This window comes from Elephas maximus, chromosome 2 (assembly GCF_024166365.1).
Source record: "Elephas maximus indicus isolate mEleMax1 chromosome 2, mEleMax1 primary haplotype, whole genome shotgun sequence".
NCBI lineage: Eukaryota > Metazoa > Chordata > Mammalia > Proboscidea > Elephantidae > Elephas > Elephas maximus.
The window spans coordinates 128511003-128532218 of record NC_064820.1 but is presented as its reverse complement, the minus strand read 5'-3'; the positions used below and the strand labels follow the sequence as shown (position 1 = coordinate 128532218).

General features: G+C 38.3%; 1 protein-coding gene across 1 annotated transcript in view; it reads left to right on the top strand.

Annotated features, from left to right (window-relative positions):
- Nucleotides 1–12331, top strand: part of SLC27A6 (solute carrier family 27 member 6) — a 105108-nt gene extending 92777 nt beyond the window's left edge. The window contains exons 10-11 of the transcript XR_007515984.1: nucleotides 9713–9802; nucleotides 10455–12331. The gene's annotated coding sequence lies outside the window, so the exon portion shown is untranslated. The remainder of the gene's footprint in view (nucleotides 1–9712; nucleotides 9803–10454) is intronic.
- The last annotated feature ends 8885 nt before the right edge of the window (nucleotides 12332–21216 follow it).

The following is a 21216-nucleotide window of genomic DNA, read 5'->3' as shown; positions in this document are numbered from 1 at the left end:
TCCCCTGGAGCTGGCACCTTGAATTCGGACTCTTAGACTGTGAGAGAATAAATTTCTCTTTGTCAAAGCCATCCGCTTGTGGTATTTCTGTTATAGCAACACTAGATAACTAACTAAAACACTGTCTTTTCCATTGCATGTTTACAGTGTTTTCACACCTAAGTGCAAGAACTTCGGCTTGATTATATCACGTACTTTAAAAAAAGCTTCCCATTAACTTATTCTTTTTCTATCTCTTTTCAGTTTATCTTAAAATATAGGAAAATTTGGCCATATTGCCATAATATACAGTTTTCACATAAGAGGACTGGAAACAACAATAAACTTAATAACTTGTAGGTCTAAGTATCTAATTTTAGATGTTGTCATAGTTCATAGAAGGGCTATTGGAGTCATTATGTCCTATGAAATGTTAGAACTAAGTTAAAAATGCTTAACCGACATCCACAGTTATACTTAATCTTATTTGACTGATATTGAAAGTAAGGATGATCAACAAATAATTCATATGTATTAGAATTCATATGTATTAGAGATGATAATAAAATGGTCATTGTGGTAGAAAGAACGCTTCCCCTCAAAAAAAAAATGTCCCTGCATTTATCCCTAGAACCTGTGGAAGTTACCTTACATGGCAAAGTGATTTTATAAAAAAAAAAAAAAAATAGAGGTGGTTAAATTAAGGATTTTGAAATAGGGAGATTGTGCTGGATTATTTAGGTGGAGTCGGTATAATCATAGGTTCCTTACAGAGTAATGAGGCAGGCAGGAGAGTCAGAGTCGGAGAAGGTAATGTCACGATGGAAGCAGAGAGAAATCTGAAGATGCGAGGCCACTGGCTTTGTGGATGGATGAAGAGGGCATGAGTCAATGAATGCATGTGGTCTCTAAAAGCTGGACATGGCAGGGAAACAGATTCTCCCCTAGAGGCTCTAGTAGGAATGCAGGCCTGTTGACACCCTGATTTTGGTGCAGTGAAAGGCATTTTGGGCTTCCGGCCTCTAAAGATAAATTTGTGTTGTTTTTAGCCACTAAGTTTGTGGTAATTTGTTAACAGCAGGAATAGGTATATATAGGACAGAAGAAGGTTAAGGCATATACATGGACTACGTCAGGTCAAGAGGGGCCTATTCCGTCCTATTTTTGAAATCCTCTCAGGAGTAGCCCTTTATATCACAAGATTGTGAGACTCTTCACTCATCGGGAAGCAATCAACCTGAGGCACCTAGAGCAGAGACGTTCTTGACTTGGAGAATATAGGTCCCTCGGGGTTAATCAAGGATCTCAGGAGATCTGTAACTGTTCTTCCAATAAATTGTGTCTATTTATCTGAGGAAAGTGTTCATACGTTACCCCAAGTCCTCAAAGTAAGTCTATGGCCTAAAACATGGTTAAGAAACACTAAATTAGAGCAATAGTTTACACCTTGTTTAATTTTATTAAAACCATTGCCGTCCAGTCAATTCCAACTCATAGCGACCATAAAGGACAGAGTAGAACTGCCCCATGGGGTTTCCAAGGCTGTAATCGTTACAGATCAGGCTGCCACATCTTTCTTCCCTCAAGTATGAGACTGCAGATGAGTTTTCTCTGGCTTGCCCGGGTGTCCAAGCTGTGCACACTTAACCATTGGGAATGCTCTCATTTATGCTGTTTGTCTGGTTCCTACTGTCAATTGTGTTGGTTACCAGTAGAATTTTGGAGTGGTTGGTGAGTTCAAATCACTAACCTTTAAGTTAGCAGCCAAGTGCTTAACCACTGTACCATCAGGGTTCCTTAATTTTTTTTATTATTAGGTAATCTGTTTTTGCTTAATTTTATTAAGTAATCTGTAAAACTGCAAATTAAAATTGCAATTTTATGAGGAAGTGAATGAAACTTATGTTGCAATGACAGATATAAATAAACAGGAGGGTGCTAATATAGCTAGATGAATCCCTGGTGGCACGATGGTTAAGTGCTCACCTTTCAGTTAGCAGTTCGAACCTACCCAGTGGCTCTGTGGTAGAAAGGCCTATCTGCTTCTGCAAAAGTTACAGTCTAGAAAACCCTATGGGGAAGTTCTACTCTGTCACATGCGGTCTCAATGAGTCAGAATCGACTCGATGGCACATAGCAACAACAGCAACATATTCAAAGGTAAAACACTGGAGCTCCTCAAGTTTGAGACTGCAGATGGCAGTCTCCAGCCTGCCCAGGTGTCCAAGCTGTGCACACTTACTATTGGGGGTATTCTCATTTATGCTATTTATCTGGCTCCTATAGTCAGTTGTGTTGGTAACCAGTGGGATTCTGGATTTCTGATCAGGCACCATGATAGCCATTTAACTTAATATACTCTCATTTAACTCACAAGAGTCTGCTGAGGGCCAGAAAGAGTCTCCCAAGGCACATGACTTATAACGAATGGGCTAGAATTTCAATGACAGCCAAAATTTTCATAGTCTAGGAAAAGCGATATGGTGGGCTAAGAATGGATCAGGGTTTCTCAAGCACCACACAAAGAAGAGGATATCTTGAGAAGCTGTCCTATAGGTAGGCAGTAATGTTCAAATGCGGTGCTGGGCCCATAGCATCAGCATTACCTGGGAACTTGTTAGAAATGCAACTCCCAGGTATCACTCCAGACCTACTGAGTCAGAAACTCTAAGGGCAGGGCCCAAAAATCTGCATTTTATCAAGTCCTCCATGTAATTCTGATGCCAAATTTTCAGAAATACACATCTGTCTGTCTACAGACTTCTTGCACTGGTTTTGTATTTGTGAAACAATATTCAGATTATAAATCAGTTTTTTAGGAGTGGGAGAAGGATAGGAAAGGAAAAGAAGAAAGGCAAAGCAAATTAACAGGAAATGAAGGAGAAATTGATTTGAATGTTTTTTGTTTTCTCCTTTTAAAAAAATATTAACTCACAATCCTGTCCTGCTCACTTGTAGCTTCAAATAATTATTTCTTTCTAGGGCATGGATTCTTAACCTAGGGACCAGTGGGAGACTTTGACAAACGTTCCAGAGGTTTATGGGCCTCTTAGGCATTTTTCCTGTGATTAGATGGTTATCATTAGGTCGATAGTTCAGCCTTAGCTAATGCCCTGTACTCTGAACAGCGAAACGTATAATGCCAAGAATGACCTCAACATCAAATTAGATTAAAGCAAAATACATTGACTGGGAGTAATTTAGGGCAAACACCAATGGACACATTACTCTGCTTCCAAAATTTCCTAGCCATCACAACTTGACATACTCACTTAAACCTCAACATGACCTTTCTTAGTTTAATGTTGAATAAAAAAAAAATAAAAATGTTGAATAAGGGGTGCCTAAATTTTTTTTTTTTTTTTTTTTTTTAAATATGGGATTGTCATATAACAAATGCTAAATGGGACAGAATGCTGGGACAACCTGGCAAACAAGAAAGTAGGATCTCTGTCTGAAACCCACAGGCCGATATAAACTGGAGAAGATTAACAGGTTGAATCAATTATGGTAAATGCAACAAAACCATTTACTCAGTTCTTATTTTGTATCATATTTATAGATACGTACCCCTCTTTGTCCTCTCCTGCCATCTCGGATATTCAACCTGTCCTGAGCCCTGGTGTTTGCTTTGGTCGATAGACTGGATATCCTTGAAGTAGTCTAAGGGCAGCTTCACTGATAAGAATATGACCTTTCTAGAACATCAACAACTCCCTTCCATCTGATAATCATAATTCAAGTTCAGTCTTGCACTAGAGGTTCTTTTATTCTTTCTTCTTATTGGATTTGTTCACAACAATTTATCTTATTTAGAGGCTTCATTATATGGACGTTATTGTTGTTGTTAGGTACCATTGAGTCGGTTATGACACCTACTAACCCTATGTACAACAGAACAAAACACTGCTTGGTCCTGTGCCATCGTCACAATTGTTGCTGTTTGAGCCCATTGTTGAAGCCACTTTATCAATACATCTCCTTGAGGGTTTTCCTCTTTAATTTTTTTTTACCAAGCATGATATCCTTCTCCAGAGACTGATCTCTTCTGATAACATGTCCAAAGTACATAATACAAAGTCTCACCACCCTGGCTTCTGAGGAGTATTCTGGCTTTTCTTCTTCCAAGACATATTTGCTCTTCTGGCATTCCGTGCAAATGTTCTGCCAACACATTCACGTCTGTACCTTCATTAATCAACTTTTGCCTGGCCTCTGATATTGACAATGTCCTGTTGTGCCATGGCCAATGACTTCACATTACTTTCTATCATTATTCCTTCTTCTCACCTTGTATTTTCCTCATCAATTATGCCCATTTTCTCCTATATTTATCAGTCACCCTGAGTCTTTCTCAGTCTCTAAGTTTAGGCCCTTCTGTGGAGGGGGGGTAACTCTCCTTGGCTCTGCATCCCATTATAGCTACCATTCCATCTCACTATAGCAAAGATTATTGAAAGCCTACCATGCCCTTGATATTTCCACTTTCTACTTCCTTTGCATTTTAATTAACTGCATTAAGTCTTTAAAAATCAATACAGTATTAAGTCCAATGGATTTTCACCTTTTTTTTTTTTTTTTTTTAGGTTGCCAAGCTTTATTTGACATCTTTGAGCACTTAATTTCTTCTTGAAACTCTCTGGTATCTTGACTTCTAGAATATTGCTTTCTCCCAGTTCTCCTTTATTTTGTCTCAGAGTTCTTTACCTGTTTTTTAATCAATTTCTGAAACACTATCTCAGGATTCCATCCTCCTACATTTCTGGTCACAGTAAATGGTGCCATATTATATCCACACAATTACTCAATTAGAAACTTTTATCTGACTTGAGTCAGAAACCACTCCCCTACCTCTCTTTCTCATATGATAAGATCTTAAAATGTATGTCCTAAATATCTGCCTTATTTACTCTTCCCCCATGGATTTCTCTACCTTGCTAATTCATGTTCATGATTTAATGGCCATCAGAGGCTTTGTCTTTACCAAGAATGTTCCTTACTCTTTAAGTAGCTTACAAACAGAACTGCATTAAACAATGCTTCAAGTATTAAAATAAAGTAACTGGGCCCCTCTCTTGCCAAATGACTACACGTTTCTCCTTCACACTAAGAAAAGCAACTGCAAGTCTTTGTGTTATTTCAGGCAAATTTCCATTTAAGTTCTAGTCACTGTCTCAAAGAGCCTGTTAACTTGCCCAGACCATATGGCTCTGTTTTCATTATCAAGAATAATAACTATGAAACTGAGAAGGGAGGAATATTCACATCAGACCTCAATTCAATATTATTTGCATACTAGGATAACTGTCAGCTATTCTAGAACAGCTCCAGAGAGCAACAATAGTGGATTCTAGAAAAATTGTTGAAAAGGTCGGATTTGTCTTCTGTACATACTTACCTTGATTTCTGCACAGTTTCATAGGTGCTCTCATGGTGCAGTGGTTAAAGCGATTGGCTACTAACCAGAAGGTTGGCAGTTGGAACCCATCAGCCACTCCATGGGAGAAAGTTGTGGCAGTCTGGTTCCGTAAAGATTTACAGCCTTGGAAACTCTATGTGGTTGCTACTGTTGCAGGGCAAGGTTTCCCAGCTTGGGACCAAGTCCTGCCTAGGTTCTTACCTTCTACTGACCAAGAATGACCAGGAGAGGCTCAGAGGTTCCACAGAAACAAAGGTTTATTAGTGACAGAAAGAAAGCGGAGGCTTGCGAGGGAGAAATGGAGAGGGGCTTCCGCCTATGCTAGCCTCCAGTCTCTCTCTGAACGGAGGTTTTTCTGGAGTTTATAAGCGGTTCTAGGTGGGAAGGACCTTATGTTTTATTCATTTCTTTTTGAGGGGAAAGGGTGGGCTCTCTGGGAAATGGCTGGGTTAAAGAAATTAGGTGTGTGCACATTTGGAATCCAAGGTGGAGTCAGTTTGGACAATGTCACATCACTACTGCACAGTCTCGGTGGCCACTTGGCAAGGCTGTAAGGTCATGCCAATTTTCACTGTACATGCCCTGGGGATCTGGCTAACTCTGTTTATCTTTGGGCAAGAGCTTGTAAGGAAGACATGTAGAACTCCATGCATCAGGGTCCAGGATGTGGGCTATCTTGTGACACCACCCCCTATGGTGGAGTCCTGAAAAACAACTTACAAGACAGATATGCAAAACTTTGTGCCTCCCGGGCTGCATGTGTGGGTTATTTTGTAACACCACCCCCGGGATAGAGGGATAAAGTCCCAGATCAATGGGTCAGTTATTCCCGCCTTGAGACTGTCCAGCCTTCTGTCCCTGTCTCACTATGAGTTTGAATCGACTCAATGGCAGTGGGTTGATTTCAGATTCATGCTGCTTCTGTCTCTCTTAACTCTTTCAGGTTATAAATATTTGGAGTCCACTTGCCCAATATCCTTAATATTAAATCTGCCTATTATAACTGTGCTTGTTTAAGATTAGCTAAGTTAAAGGAAGTTGATATTAAACATGCTTGCACAAGACTTTAGGCCATTTCAATATTGATGGAATTGAGTACTGGGGCAATATATACAATGAATCTGTTGGATTCTTGACTTACAAATAACAAATAGTAATGATTGAACCTAGAGTTTTTCTGGCTTTTAATGAGATTTTTACTTTAAGTTTTATTAAAATTGTAATTTTTAAGAAGTTTAAGAACTGAAGAAACCATTTTAACTAGATTAAGGAGAGGTAATATGATACCTTATTATTTTAATCTTATGCACATAAAAAAAATAAATAAGACGGGAATTTCCTTTACTAGTAGCAACAAACTAGGTAATTAGGACTAGTGTTCCTGCTGAGAACAACTAGGAAATCTGCCTAAAATATGTTGTAGAAAATCTGCTTGGTGTGATCAGGATTTCTAACAAGGTAATAAAGAACTACTATAGGAAAAAGACAGAAATGCGGAGAATGGTGTCAGATGTTTGGAACTTCTTTGGCCCAGGGTCCTTTGGTCAACCCAGAATTGATGGTGGGGAAGCTGAGCAGCACTGTTGAAAGGCTTTTTTGAAGTAGGGACAAAAGTTAGATGCCAGAGCCTACTAAGGTGAAGACCCACATAAACCCACAATGCTTTAGGTTAGGGCCTCAAAAGATTACACTCTAGGAATAAGAGTAAACTGGAAATAAATAAAATCTTGTAGAAGCTGCAGAATAGCTTCAAGTCATCTGAGAAGCTTAGAAAAATCCAGGTCCTGGAACAGTACATTTACATTTAATGCAACTAATATTTAAGTTTATAACTAGTATAAACAGGATTTGAGTATAAACCTATAATCTTAACTCTTTGCTTTTTGTATACCCTGCCTCTTTATTGTTCTTTTTTCTATGTTTTTGACTTATTTTACCTTCTTCCCATTTTCTGCTTCTTACATAAATTTTATCTTGATTGGGTTTTATTAAGTTTCATAAATCTATGGATTAAAATCTTTCATCAGTTTGAGGATATTCTTAGCCATTATCTCTTCAAATATTCTTTATGTCTCATTCTCTCTTTCTGGGACTCCAGTTAATGTATGTTAGACATTTTCACTGTATCCTAGAAAAATACTATTTACTTAAACTGATACAAAATGAAATAGTAGATCCGAATATTCTTCTACCTAATAAGCAAATTCAATGTGTACTTAAAGAGTTATTGTACAGCTAAAGTTTTTTTTTTTTTTTTTAAGTAATTAGGATATTGTTAAAACATCATAAAAGTAGAACAAGGAAGAGGTTAAGAAACTCAGAAACATACCAGTGTGCATACGGACATTTGACTTATAAGTAGCACTGGAAAGTGGTGGCAAAATGACGTTGGGTTTCTCAAAACATATGTTGGAAAAATTAGTATCCATATGGGAAAATAATGAAACTTGTTTTAACATCATGCTGTAAACAAAATCAAATACAGACTGACTGCAAATCTAAACATTAAGGGCCAAACACTAAAGTTTTTAGAAGACAGGAAGAGAGACTATCTTCATGAACTCAAGGTATGAAAATTTTTAACAGAACCAAAATACTATGCAGGAAAAGATTAATATTTCTAATTCAATTAAAATTAAGACCTCATATTTAAATTTATGTAGTTTATGTATGCGTAAATTATGTATAAATTTATGAATTAGTTCATCATTAAGATGATAATTCAAGCCTGAGTGTGAGAAAGTAATTGTTATACACACACACCCATACACATATGCACACATAGTTTACTTTTTACTGAAAACAAAAATGTTATAAGTAAATGTCTAGAATAGCAAAATATATAACCCTATATGAGTAAAATAACATTTTTTTTTTTAACTTCATCTTCCATGTGCATGAATATTTTTATATTATAATCATGGTACACATATAATTTTGTTATCTTATTTTAAAATAAAAATACTTTAATTTTCTATATTCTCTAATATTAACATCTTCATAGAAACAAAGAAGGTATTACTTATGCATAATAAAAGTTGAAACTGATTTATGTTAATAATTAAAGAGAAGGAAAAAAATTATACCTGAAGATAGTTTAACTTCTACTGGTGCAAAAGAAATTCTGGAAAATATTTTTTCAGTAAATTCATTTTTACATGTTATATATTCTATGATTTCCATTATAAAAATAAAATAGATTAAATCCAATCAAATGTGAGAAAAGCTTTCAGATTTAAAACTCTGTGACAAACTTTAGTGAAATTAAAATTTCTCTGAGTTAAAATCTTGATGTGTAAATAAATTTTTCCTTCTCTTTTTTAGAAAGAGGAGTAAACTCATAATCATAAAATAATATAAAACATCAAAAATACATACGATTATAAATTATAAAAAAATATTTAATCACGAGATGAAAATTTCACTAGTTTAAAAATTCCAAAACATCAGGTGCATAAAACCATAACATTCAAGTTGTAACCTGATTCTTATTTAAAATTCATTATGGAATGCTATTGTAATTAATTTATATAAAAATATTTAAGCCTCAAAGTTATTAGATACAATGTAAGATTATGATCATGGGAACTAGATTCTAGCCCATTCTCTGCCACTTACAAGTTTTGTGACCTTAGATACACTTTATTTCTGTGTCTAAAAAATTTTTATTTTTTAAGTGTCCTTTTTTGCAGGAAAATAAATGAGAAATGTTGCAAATTTTACCTACCTTACATTTTTTATGTTTGTATACATGTTTATGAGGGTACATGCACAAAACCAAAAACCAAAACCATTGCTGTCAAGTCGATGCCAACTCATAGTGACTCTATAGGATAGGGTAGAGCTGCCCCGTAGGGTTTCCAAGGAGTGGCTGGTGGATTCGAACTGCTGACCTTTTGGTTAGCAGCCGAGCTCTTAATCACTATGCCACCAGGACTCCAACAGCAATTCTTAATATATATGGTTATGCTTCTTCTATTTAAATTTGTTTTTTCAGCAATTAATTTTCTATGCAAAAAAAGAAGTGTTCTTGGTCAAAAATGGAAGTTTGAAATTAATAACAAGGAGTTACCAATTACAAACTAGTTGTTAGACACTGTTAGGTGCTGCTTTCTAAGTGCAAGAATAAATGAGTAATATTTCTTTTTTCAGAATAATAATGGACATAACTAATAATAATATATAATTAATAATACATTATATACTTATATTATTACACTAAACTTTCAGTAATTGCAACCTAGGTGACTGCAAGCATTAACACATATGAATCACCTGATGATACTGTTAAAATGCAGAATCGCATTCTGTCAGTCTTAGGATCCAAGACTGGGCATTTCTACAAACCTCCCAGATGATGCCAATCAATGCTGGTGGTACCCAGACCACACTTTGATCACAAGGGTGAGTCTCTCCTTTCTCACTTCTGTATAAAAGCTTTTTTCTTTTCAGTTGCTTTTTCCCTTTGGTATTTGGCTTTGTATGCTACTTTTTAGATTATTTCACTACTTCCTGGTGTTATTCCTTTCAAAGTATAGTCTACATATTAAAAGATAACCCCCTTGCTCTCTCATTTAGACCTTTTCGTTCAGCCATTGGGCCACTGATTTTACTGAAAACAGTTGTGACACAGTCTTCTACCTTGACCAAAGTTTTCCATTCAGAAAAAAAATATATATATCTTTTTTAAAAGATTTATCTCCTGTATGTGGTAGGCTCATTTGGGACGAAACAAACTGGGTGCCAGAAGCACAGATATTAAAATTCAGCCCAAATGAGCTCAGGAGCTGCAAGTAGCACAGGCAGGAAGAAAATGGGGTAGAAATAAATGAGAAATGCGTTTGCTAAAGGAGCTCTGGAGTTTAAAGTTAGCTATCCCATGAGGGAATTTAATTTGTAAGATCTAGAAACTGACGGACATGCCTGGAATAAAAGTAAACTGTGCCATCTCCTAGTGCCTATCTTTCTTTATATATGCTACATAGGTATTTAACTTCATCATATTAGTTTGCCAAAGCACTAAGTAATGTAAGCTTTTTGAATCTGTCTTTTCCAGGTATCATCCTAGGCCTACTTTTGGATGAATGAAATGCCAGGCAGCCTCATGATCCTGTTTATGGGTAAGGTTCAAAGAAATATCATGGAACTTGCAGATTTCAGCAGTGCTTAGCTTCTTGGAGTCGTTTCCTGTTGCTTCCAGCCTTATCGTGGTTACCTGTTTCTGGTATAATAAAGTATGGTATATGTGTGCGTGCGTGCTTGTGTACGTATGTGTGTGTATGTTGGGGTCTCTTATCCTATCTTTTTAGTTGATGGGTTCCCACATCAAGAGTAAAAACAACAACAAAAAAATGAGTTGCTAGTGAGTTGATTCCAACTCATGGTGATCCCATGTGTTGCCCTCTGCACTCTATAGGATTTTCAAGGCTGTGACCTTTTCGGAGGCAGGTCACCAGGCCTTTCTACTGAGGTGCCTCTTGGGGGGTTCAAATAGGCAACCTTTTGGTTAGTAGTCCAGGGCTTAACCATTTGTGCCACCCAGGGACTAATATATCAAGAGTAGCCATATCCAAATTTGAGGTACAAATTGGTGCAAACAATGCAGAAGTCTAGGATATTGAGCTTACTGCTGTGACTGAGTGTGCTCAGGTTATCTTCCTTGGAGTGGACTAGATGTATTCTGTGTATAAAACAGTAAACCAAAATTTGGTAAACAAAATGGTGGTATTTGGTATATGCTGTTTACCAAATATTTCTAGTTCACTTTCTTCCAGGCACATCATGAAAGGCACTTCAGCTCCCCTCAAAGTTAGAGAGGTCACGGGATTTGCCTTTGGACAATGAAATGTGATGGGATGTATGTCATTTGGGAAGGAAGTGCTAATGATCATGGAAACTTCTGCCTCCTGAGTACCTTCATTATGTAAAGCCCCCTCTGACCCATGCTGGACATATAATGTAAACAAGAAAAAAAATTTTTGTTGAGTTAGACCAATATTATTAGGGATTATTTGTTACTACAGCATAACCTAGCACCTATTCTGACTAGCACAGGTTTTTTTTTTTAATTTTTATTGAGCTTTAAGTGAACGTTTATAAATCAAGTCAGTCTGTCACATATAAGCTTATATACACCTTACTCCATACTCCCACTTATTCTCCCCCTAATGAGTCAGCACTTCCAGTCTCTCCTTTCATGACAATTTTGCCAGTTTCTAACCCTCTCTACTCTCCTATCTCCCCTCCAGACAGGAGATGCCAACACAGTCTCAAGTGTCCACCTGATACAAGTAGCTCATTCTTCATCAGCATCTCTCTCCTACCCACTGTTCAGTTCCTTCCATGTCTGATGAGTTGTCTTCGGGAATGGTTCCTGTCCTGGGCCAAGAGAAGGTTTGGGGACCATGACCGCCAGGATTCTTCTAGTCTCAGTCAGGCCATTAAGTCTGGTCTTTTTAAGAGAATTTGGGGTCTGCATCCCACTGTTCTCCTGCTCCCTCAGGGGTTCTCTGTTGTGCTCCCTGTCAGGGCAGTCATCGGTTGTGGCCAGGCACCATCTAGTTCTTCTGGTCTCAGGATGATGTAAGTCTCTGGTTCATGTGGCCCTTTCTGTCTCTTGGGCTCACAGTTATCGTGTGACCTCGGGGTTCTTCATTCTCCTTTGATCCAGGTGGGTTGAGACCAATGGATGCATCTTAGATGGCCGCTTGTTAGCATTTAAGACCCCAGACGCCACATTTCAAAGTGGGATGCAGAAAGTTTTCATAATAAAATTATTTTGCCAATTGACTTAGAAGTCCCCTTAAGCCATAGTCCCCAAACCTCCACCCTTGCTCCGCTAATCTTTGAAGCATTCAGTTTATCCCGGAAACTTCTTTGCTTTTGATCCAGACCAGTTAAGCTGACCTTCCGTATATTGAGTATTGTCCTTCCCTTCACCTAAAGTAGTTCTTATCTACTAACTAATCAGTAAATAACCCTCTCCCACCCTCCCTCCCTCCCCGCATAGTAACCACAAAAGTATGTGTTCTTCTCAGTTTATACTATTTCTCAAGATCTTATAATAGTGGTCTTATACAATATTTGTCCTTTTGCCTCTGACTAATTTCGGTCAGCATAATGCCTTCCAGGTTCCTCCATGTCATGAAATGTTTCACAGATTCGTCACTGTTCTTTATCGATGCATAGTATTCCATTGTGTGAATATACCACAATTTATTTAACCATTCATCCGTTGATGGACACCTTGGTTGCTTCCAGCTTTTTGCTATTGTAAACAGAGCTGAAATAAACATGGGTGTACATACATCTGTTCGTGTGAAGGCTCTTATTTCTCTAGGGTATACTCCAAGGAGTGGGATTTCTGGGTTGTATGGTAGTTCTATTTCTACCTTTTTAAGAAAACGCCAGATAGATTTCCAAAGTGGTTGTACCATTTTACATTCCCACCAGCAGTGTATAAGAGTTCCAATCTCTCCGCAGCCTCTCCAACATTTATTATTTTGTGTTTTTTGGATTAATGCCAGCCTTGTTGGAGTGAGATGGAATCTCATCGTAGTTTTAATTTGCATTTCTCTAATGGCTAATGATCGAGAGCATTTTCTCATGTATCTGTTAGCTGCCTGAATATCTTCTTTAGTAAAGTGCGTGTTCATATCCTTTGCCCACTTCTTGATTGGGTTGTTTGTCTTTTTGTGGTTGAGTTTTAACAGAATCATATAGATTTTAGAGATCAGGCACTGGTCGGAGATGTCATAGCTGAAAATTTTTTCCCAGTCTGTAGGTGGTCTTTTTACTCTTTGGGTGAAGTCTTTAGATGAGCATAGGTGTTTGATTTTTAGGAGCTCCCAGTTACCTGGTTTCTCTTCGTCATTTTTGGTAATGTTTTGTATTTTGTTTATGCCTTGTATTAGGGCTCCTAAGGTCGTCCCTATTTCTTCTTCTGTGATGTTTATCGTTTTAGTCTTTATGTTTAGGTCTTTGATCCACTTGGAGTTAGTTTTTGTGCATGGTGTGAGGTATGGGTCCTGTTTCATTCTTTTGCAAATGCATATCCAGTTATGCCAGCACCATTTCTTAAAAAGACTATCTTTTCCCCAATTAACTGATGCTGGGCCTTTGTCAAATATCAGCTGCTCATATGTGGATGGATTTATATCTGGGTTCTCAATTCTGTTCCATTGGTCTATGTGCCTGTTGTTGTACCAGTACCAGGCTATTTTGACTACGGTGGCTGTATAATAGGTTCTGAAATCAGGTAGAGTGAGGCCTCCCACTTTCTTCTTCTTTTTCAGTAATGCTTTACTTATCCGAGGCTTCTTCCCCTTCCATATGGTGATTTGTTTCTCCATCACTTTAAAAAATGTCATTGGAATTTGGATCAGAAGTGCATTGTATGTATAGATGGCTTTTGGTAGAATAGACATTTTTACTATGTTAAGTCTTCCTATCCATGAGCAAGGTATGTTTTTCCACTTAAGTAGGTCCTTTTTAGTTTCTTGTAGTACTACTTTGTAGTTTTCTTTGCATAGGTCTTTTACATCTCTGGTAAGATTTATTCCTAAGTATTTTATCTTCTTGGGGGCTACTGTGAATGGTATTGATTTGGTGATTTCCTCTTCGATGTTCTTTTTGTTGATGTAGAGGAATCCAAGTGATTTTTGTATGTTTATCTTATAACCTGAGACTCTGCCAAACTCTTCTATTAGTTTCAGTAGCTTTCTGGAGGATTCCTTAGGGTTTTCTGTGTATAAGATCATGTCATCTGCAAATAGAGATAATTTTCCTTCCTCCTTGCCAATCCGGATGCCCTTTATTTCTTTGTCTAGCCTAATTGCTCTGGCTAGGACCTCTAGCACAATGTTGAATAAGAGCGGTGATAAAGGGCATCCTTGTCTGGTTCCCGTTCTCAAGGGAAATGCTTTCAGGCTCTCTCCATTTAGAGTGATGTTGGCTGTTGGCTTTGTATAGATGCCCTTTATTATGTTGAGGAATTCTCCTTCAATTCCTATTTTGCTGAGAGTTTTTATCATGAATGGGTGTTGGACTTTGTCAAATGCCTTTTCTGCATCAATTGATAAGATCATGTGGTTTTTCTCTTTTGTTTTATTTATATGGTGGATTACATTACTGTTTTTTCTAATATTAAACCAGCCTTGCATACCTGGTATAAATCCCACTTGGTCGTGGTGGATTATTTTTTTGATATGTTGTTGGATTCTATTGGCTAGAATTTTGTTGAGGATTTTTGCATCTATGTTCATGAGGGATATAGGTCTGTAATTTTCTTTTTTTGTGATGTCTTTACCTGGTTGTGGTATCAGGGATACGGTGGCTTCATAGAATGAGTTAGGCAGTATTCCGTCATTTTCTATGCTTTGAAATACCTTTAGTAGTAATGGTGTTAACTCTTCTCTGAAAGTTTGGTAGAACTCTGCAGTAAAGCCATCTGGGCCAGGGTTTTTTTTTTGTTGGGAGTTTTTTGTGCATGGTGTGAGGTATGGGTCCTGTTTCATTCTTTTGCAAATGGATATCCAGTTATGCCAGCACCATTTGTTAAAAAGACTATCTTTCCCCAGTTTACTGACACTGGTCCTTTGTCAAATATCAGCTGCTCATACGTGGATGGATTTATATCTGGGTTCTCAATTCTGTTCCATTGGTCTATGTGCATGTTGTTGTACCAGTACCAGGCTGTTTTGACTACTGTGGCTGTATAATAGCTTCTGAAATCAGGTAGAGTGAGGCCTCCCACTTTCTTCTTCTTTTTCAGTAATGCTTTGCTTATCCGGGGCTTCTTTCCCTTCCATATGAAATTGGTGATTTGTTTCTCTATCCCCTTAAATATGACATTGGAATTTGGATCAGAAGTGCATTGTATGTATAGATGGCTTTTGGTAGAATAGACATTTTTACTATGTTAAGTCTTCCTATCCATGAGCAAGGTATGTTTTTCCACTTAAGTATGTCCTTTTGAATTTCTTGTAGTAGAGCTTTGTAGTTTTCTTTGTATAGGTCTTTTACATTCTTGGTAAGATTTATTCCTAAGTATTTTATCTTCTTGGGGGCTACTGTGAATGGTACTGATTTGGTTATTTCCTCTTCGGTGTTCTTTTTGTTGATGTAGAGGAATCCAAGTGATTTTTGTATGTTTATTTTATAACCTGAGACTCTGCCAAACTCTTCTATTAGTTTCAGTAGTTTTCTGGAGGATTCCTTAGGGTTTTCTGTGTATAAGATCATGTCATCTGCAAATAGTGATAACTTTACTTCCTCCTTGCCAATCCGGATACCCTTTATTTCTTTGTCTAGCCTAATTGCCCTGGCTAGGACTTCAAGTACGATGTTGAATAAGAGCAGTGATAAAGGGCATCCTTGTCTGGTTCCCATTCTCAAGGGAAATGCTTTCAGGTTCTCTCCATTTAGAGTGATATTGGCTGTTGGCTTTGCATAGATGCCCTTCATTATGTTGAGGAATTTTCCTTCAATTCCTATTTTGGTAAGAGTTTTTATCATAAATGGGTGTTGGACTTTGTCAAATGCCTTTTCTGCATTAATTGATAAGATCATGTGGTTTTTATCTTTTGTTTTATTTATGTGATGGATTACATTAATGGTTTTTCTGATATTAAACCAGCCTTGCATACCTGGTATAAATCCCACTTGATCATGGTGAATTATTTTTTTGATGTGTTGTTGGATTCTATTGGCTAGAATTTTGTTGAGGATTTTTGCATCTATGTTCATGAAGGATATAGGTCTATAATTTTCTTTTTTTGTAATGTCTTTACCTGGTTTTGGTATCAGGGAGATGGTGGCTTCATAGAATGAGTTGGGTAGTATTCCGTCATTTTCTATGCTTTGAAATACCTTCAGTAGTAGTGGTGTTAACTCTTCTCTGAAAGTTTGGTAGAATTCTGCAGTGAAGCTGTCCGGGCCAGGGCTTTTTTTTGTTGGAAGTTTTTTGATTACCGTTTCAATCTCTTTTTTTGTTATCGGTCTATTTAGTTGTTCTACTTCTGAATGTGTTAGTTTAGGTAAGTAGTGTTTTTCCAAGAATTCATCCATTTCTTCTAGGTTTTCAAATTTGTTAGAGTACAATTTTTCATAGTAATCTGAAATGAATCTTTTAATTTCATTTGGTTCTGTTGTGATGTGGTCCTTCTCGTTTCTTATTTGGGTTATTTGTTTCCTTTCCTGTATTTCTTTAGTCAGTCCAGCCAATGGTTTATCAATTTTGTTAATTTTTTCAAAGAACCAGCTTTTGGTGTTGTTAATTCTTTCAATTGTTTTTCTGTTCTCTAATTCATTTAGTTCAGCTCTAATTTTTATTATTTGTTTTCTTCTGGAGCCTGATGGGTTCTTTTGTTGCTCACTTTCTATTTGTTCAAGTTGTAGGGACAGTTCTCTGCTTTTGGCTCTTTCTTCTTTTTGTATGTGTGCATTTATCGATATAAATTGGCCTCTGAGCACTGCTTTTGCTGTGTCCCAGAGGTTTTGATAGGAAGTATTTTCATTCTCGTTGCATTCTATGAATTTCTTTATTCCCTCCTTGATGTCTTCTATAACCCAGTCTTTTTTCAGGAGGGTATTGTTCAGTTTCCAAGTATTTGATTTCTTTTCCCTAGTTTTTCTGTTATTGATTTCTAGTTTCATTGCCTTGTGCTCTGAGAAGATGCTTTGTAATATTTCGATGTTTTGGACTCTGCAAAGGTTTGTTTTATGACCTAATATGTGGTCTATTCTAGAGAATGTTCCATGTGTGCTAGAAAAAAAAGTATACTTTGCAGCAGTTGGGTGGAGTGTTCTGTAGAAGTCAATGAGGTCAAGTTGGTTGATTGTTGTAAGTAGGTCTTCCGTGTCTCTATTGAGCTTCTTACTGGATGTCCTGTCCTTCTCCGAAAGTGGTGTGTTGAAGTCTCCTACTATAATTGTGGAGGTGTTTATCTCACTTTTCAATTGTTAAAATTTGATATATGTATCTTGCAGCCCTGTCAGTGGGTACGTAAATATTTAATATGGTTATGTCTTCCTGATCAATTGTCCCTTTTATCATTATATAGTGTCCTTCTTTATCCTTTGTGGTGGATTTAAGTCTAAAGTCTATCTTGTCAGAAATTAATATTGCTACTCCTCTTCTTTTTTGCTTATTGTTTGCTTGATATATTTTTTTCCATCCTTTGAGTTTTAGTTTGTTTGTGTCTCTAAGTCTAAGGTGTGTCTCTTGTAGGCAGCATATAGATGGATCGTGTTTCTTTATCCAGTCCGTGACTCTCTGTCTCTTTATGGGTGCATTTAGTCCATTTACATTCAGCGTAATTATAGATAAATAAGTTTTTAGTGCTGTCATTTTGATGCCTGTTAATGTGTGTTGTTGGCAATTTCATTTTTCCACATACTTTTTTGTGCCGAGACGTTTTTCTTAGTAAATTGTGAGATCCTCATTTTCATAGTGTTTGAATTTATGTTAGTTGAGTCGTTATGTTTTTCTTGGCTTTTTTCTTGAGTTATGGAGTTGTTATACCTTTTTGTGGTTACCTTATTATTTACCCCTATTTTTCTAAGTAAAAACCTAACTTGTATCCTTTTATATCGCCTTGTATCACTCTCCATCTGGCAGTTCGATGCCTCCTGTATTTAGTCCCTCTTTTTGATTATTGTGATCTTTTACCTATTGACTTCCATGATTCCCTGTTATGTGTATTATTATTTATTTTTTTATTTTTTTAAATTAATCTTAATTTGTTTGTTTTTGTGATTTCCCTATTTGAGTTGATATCAGGACATTCTGTTTTGTGACCTTGTGTTGTGCTGATATCTGATATTATTGGTTCTCTGACCAAACAATATCCTTTAGTATTTCTTGTAGCTTTGGTTTGGTTTTTGCAAATTCTCTAAACTTGTGTTTATCTGTAAATATCTTAATTTCGTCTTCATATTTCAGAGAGAGTTTTGCTGGATATATGATCCTTGGCTGGCAGTTTTTCTCCTTCAGTGCTCTGTATATGTCGTCCCATTCCCTTCTTGCCTGCATGGTTTCTGCTGAGTAGTCTGAACTTATTCTTATTGAGTCTCCCTTGAAGGAAACCTTTCTTTTCTCCCTGGCTTCTTTTAAAATTTTCTCTTTATCTTTGGTTTTGGCGAGTTTGATGATAGTATGTCTTGGTGTTTTTCTTTTTGGATCAATCTTAAATGGGGTTTGATGAGCATCTTGGATAGATATTCTTTCGTCTTTCATGATGCCAGGGAAGTTTTGTGTCAGGAGTTCTTCAACTATTTTCTCTTTGTTTTCTGTCCCCCCTCCCTGTTCTGGGACTCCAATCACCCGCAAGTTATGCTTCTTGATAGAGTCCCACATGATTCTTAGGGTTTCTTCATTTTTTTTAATTCTTTTATCTGATTTTTTTTCAGCTATGTTGGTGTTGATTCCCTGGTCCTCCAGAGATCCCAGTCTGCATTCTAATTGCTCGAGTCTGCTCCTCTGACTTCCCATTGCGTTGTCTAATTCTGTAATTTTATTGTTAATCTTTTGGATTTCTACATGCTGTCTCTCTATGGATTCTTGCAACTTATTAATTTTTCCAGTATGTTCTTGAATAATCTTTTTGAGTTCTTCAACAGTTTTATCGGTGTGTTCCTTGGCTTTTTCTGCAGTTTGCCTTATTTCGTTTGTGATGTCTTGAAGCATTCTGTAAATTAGTTTTTTATATTCTGTATCTGATAATTCCAGGATTGTATCTTCATTTGGGAAAGATTTTGATTCTTTTGTTTGGGGGGCTGTAGAAGCTGTCATGGTCTGCTTCTTTATGTGGTTCGATATGGACTGCTGTCTCCGAGCCATCACTGGGAAACTAGTTTTTCCATAAAATCAGCTAAAAAAAAATGCAGTCAGATCCCTATCAGAGTTCTCCCTCTGGCTCAGGCTATTCGGATGTTAATGAAGCTGCCTGGGGAGGGTGGGGGAGGGATCAGAGAGATAGCAGAGTAGCACCTCAGAATATAGCCAGAGTTGCTTGTCTTGCTTGGAATGACTATTATATCTGAGATTTCCGCGGGGCACGTCGCCTATGTGTGCTGGCTGTGTGGAGATTGCCCCCGGGGGGTCTGGCCCGCTGGAGTCATGGTCAGATCCTCCGCTGCCAGCCTGGGACGGTGCACTCCCGACTCCAAAATGAGTCGCTGCCTCCTGGGGACTCCCCGTCCCGCCTGCCGCGTCGCTGCGCCGCCTCCGCGAACTGACTGGGCCTCCCCCCGGTGTCAGCTCAGGCGAGCGGGGTAGCTCCCCGCGCCTGCGCCGCGACTGCGCGTCCCGGCTGGGACGCCAGTCTCCTCTCTCCAAGACCCGTCACTGTCTCCCGGGGACTTCTCCCACCGGCTGCGTCGCCACGCCGCCCGCGTGAACTGGCTGGGCCCCCTCCCGGGGTTAGTTCAGGGGGGTTGAGCAGCTCCCCGCGCTTGTGCTGTGCCCGCTCCCCGCCTAAATCCCGGCAGGACGGCTCCCCGTCTGGAACACTGCTCTCCCCGCTCCAAGACCAGTCACTGCCTCCCAGGGACTTCTCCCACCGGCTGCGTCGCCACGCCGCCCACGCGAACCGGCTGGGCCCCCTCCCGGGGTTAGTTCAGGGGCATGGAGCAGCTCCCCACGCCCGCACCCCGCCAAAATCCCGGGGTGACGGCTCCCCGGCTGGGACGCTGCTCTCCCTGCTCCAAGACCCGTCACTGCCTCCCAGGGACTTTTCCCACCGGGTGCGCCGCCATGCCGACCACGCGAACCGGCTGGGACCCCTCCCGGAATGAGTTCGGGGGCCAGGGCTAGGCCCCTTCTTTGTGCCGTCTGCCCCCCTGGGCTCTGCCCCAAATCGGGCGCCGAAGGTCACCTGACTGGTACGCTGGCTCCAGGCTCTGAAAACAATCGCTGCCTCCCCGTATTTGTTCGTTCTCCGTCTCTAAATCTGTGTTTGTTGTTCAGGGTTCGTAGATTGTTATGTATGTGATCGATTCACTTGTTTTCCGAGTCTTTGTTGCAAGAGGGATCCATGGTAGCGTCCACCTAGTCCGCCATCTTGGCCCCGCCTTGTTGGGAGTTTTTTGATTACCATTTCAATCTCTTTTTTTGTTATGTGTCTATTTAGTTGTTCTAGTTCTGATTGTGGTAGTTTAGGTAGGTAGTGTTTTTCTAGGAATTCATCCATTTCTTCTAGGTTTGCAAATTTATTAGAGTACAATTTTTCGTAATAATTTGATATGATTCTTTTAATTTCAGTTGGGTCTGTTGTGATGTGGCCCATCTCGTTTCTTATTCGGGTTATTTGTTTCCTTTCCTGTATTTCTTTAGTCAGTCTGGCCAATGGTTTATCAATTTTGTTAATTTTTTCAAAGAACCAGCTTTTGGCTTTGTTAATTCTTTCAATTGTTTTTCTGTTCGCTAATTCATTTAGTTCAGCTCTAATTTTTATTATTTGTTTTCTTCTGGTGCCTGATGGGTTCTTTTGTTGCTCACTTTCTATTTGTTCAAGTTGTAGGACAGTTCTCTGCTTTTGGCTCTTTCTTCTTTTTGTATGTGTGCATTTATCAATATAAATTGACCTCTGAGCACTGCTTTTGCTGTGTCCCAGAGGTTTTGATAGGAAGTATTTTCATTCTCGTTGCATTCTATGAATTTCTTTATTCCCTCCTTAATGTCTTCTATAACCCAGTCTTTTTTCAGGAGGGTATTATTCAGTTTCCAAGTATTTGATTTCTTTTCCCTAATTTTTCTGTTATTGATTTCCACTTTTATGGCCTTGTGGTCTGAGAAGATGCTTTGTAGTATTTCGATG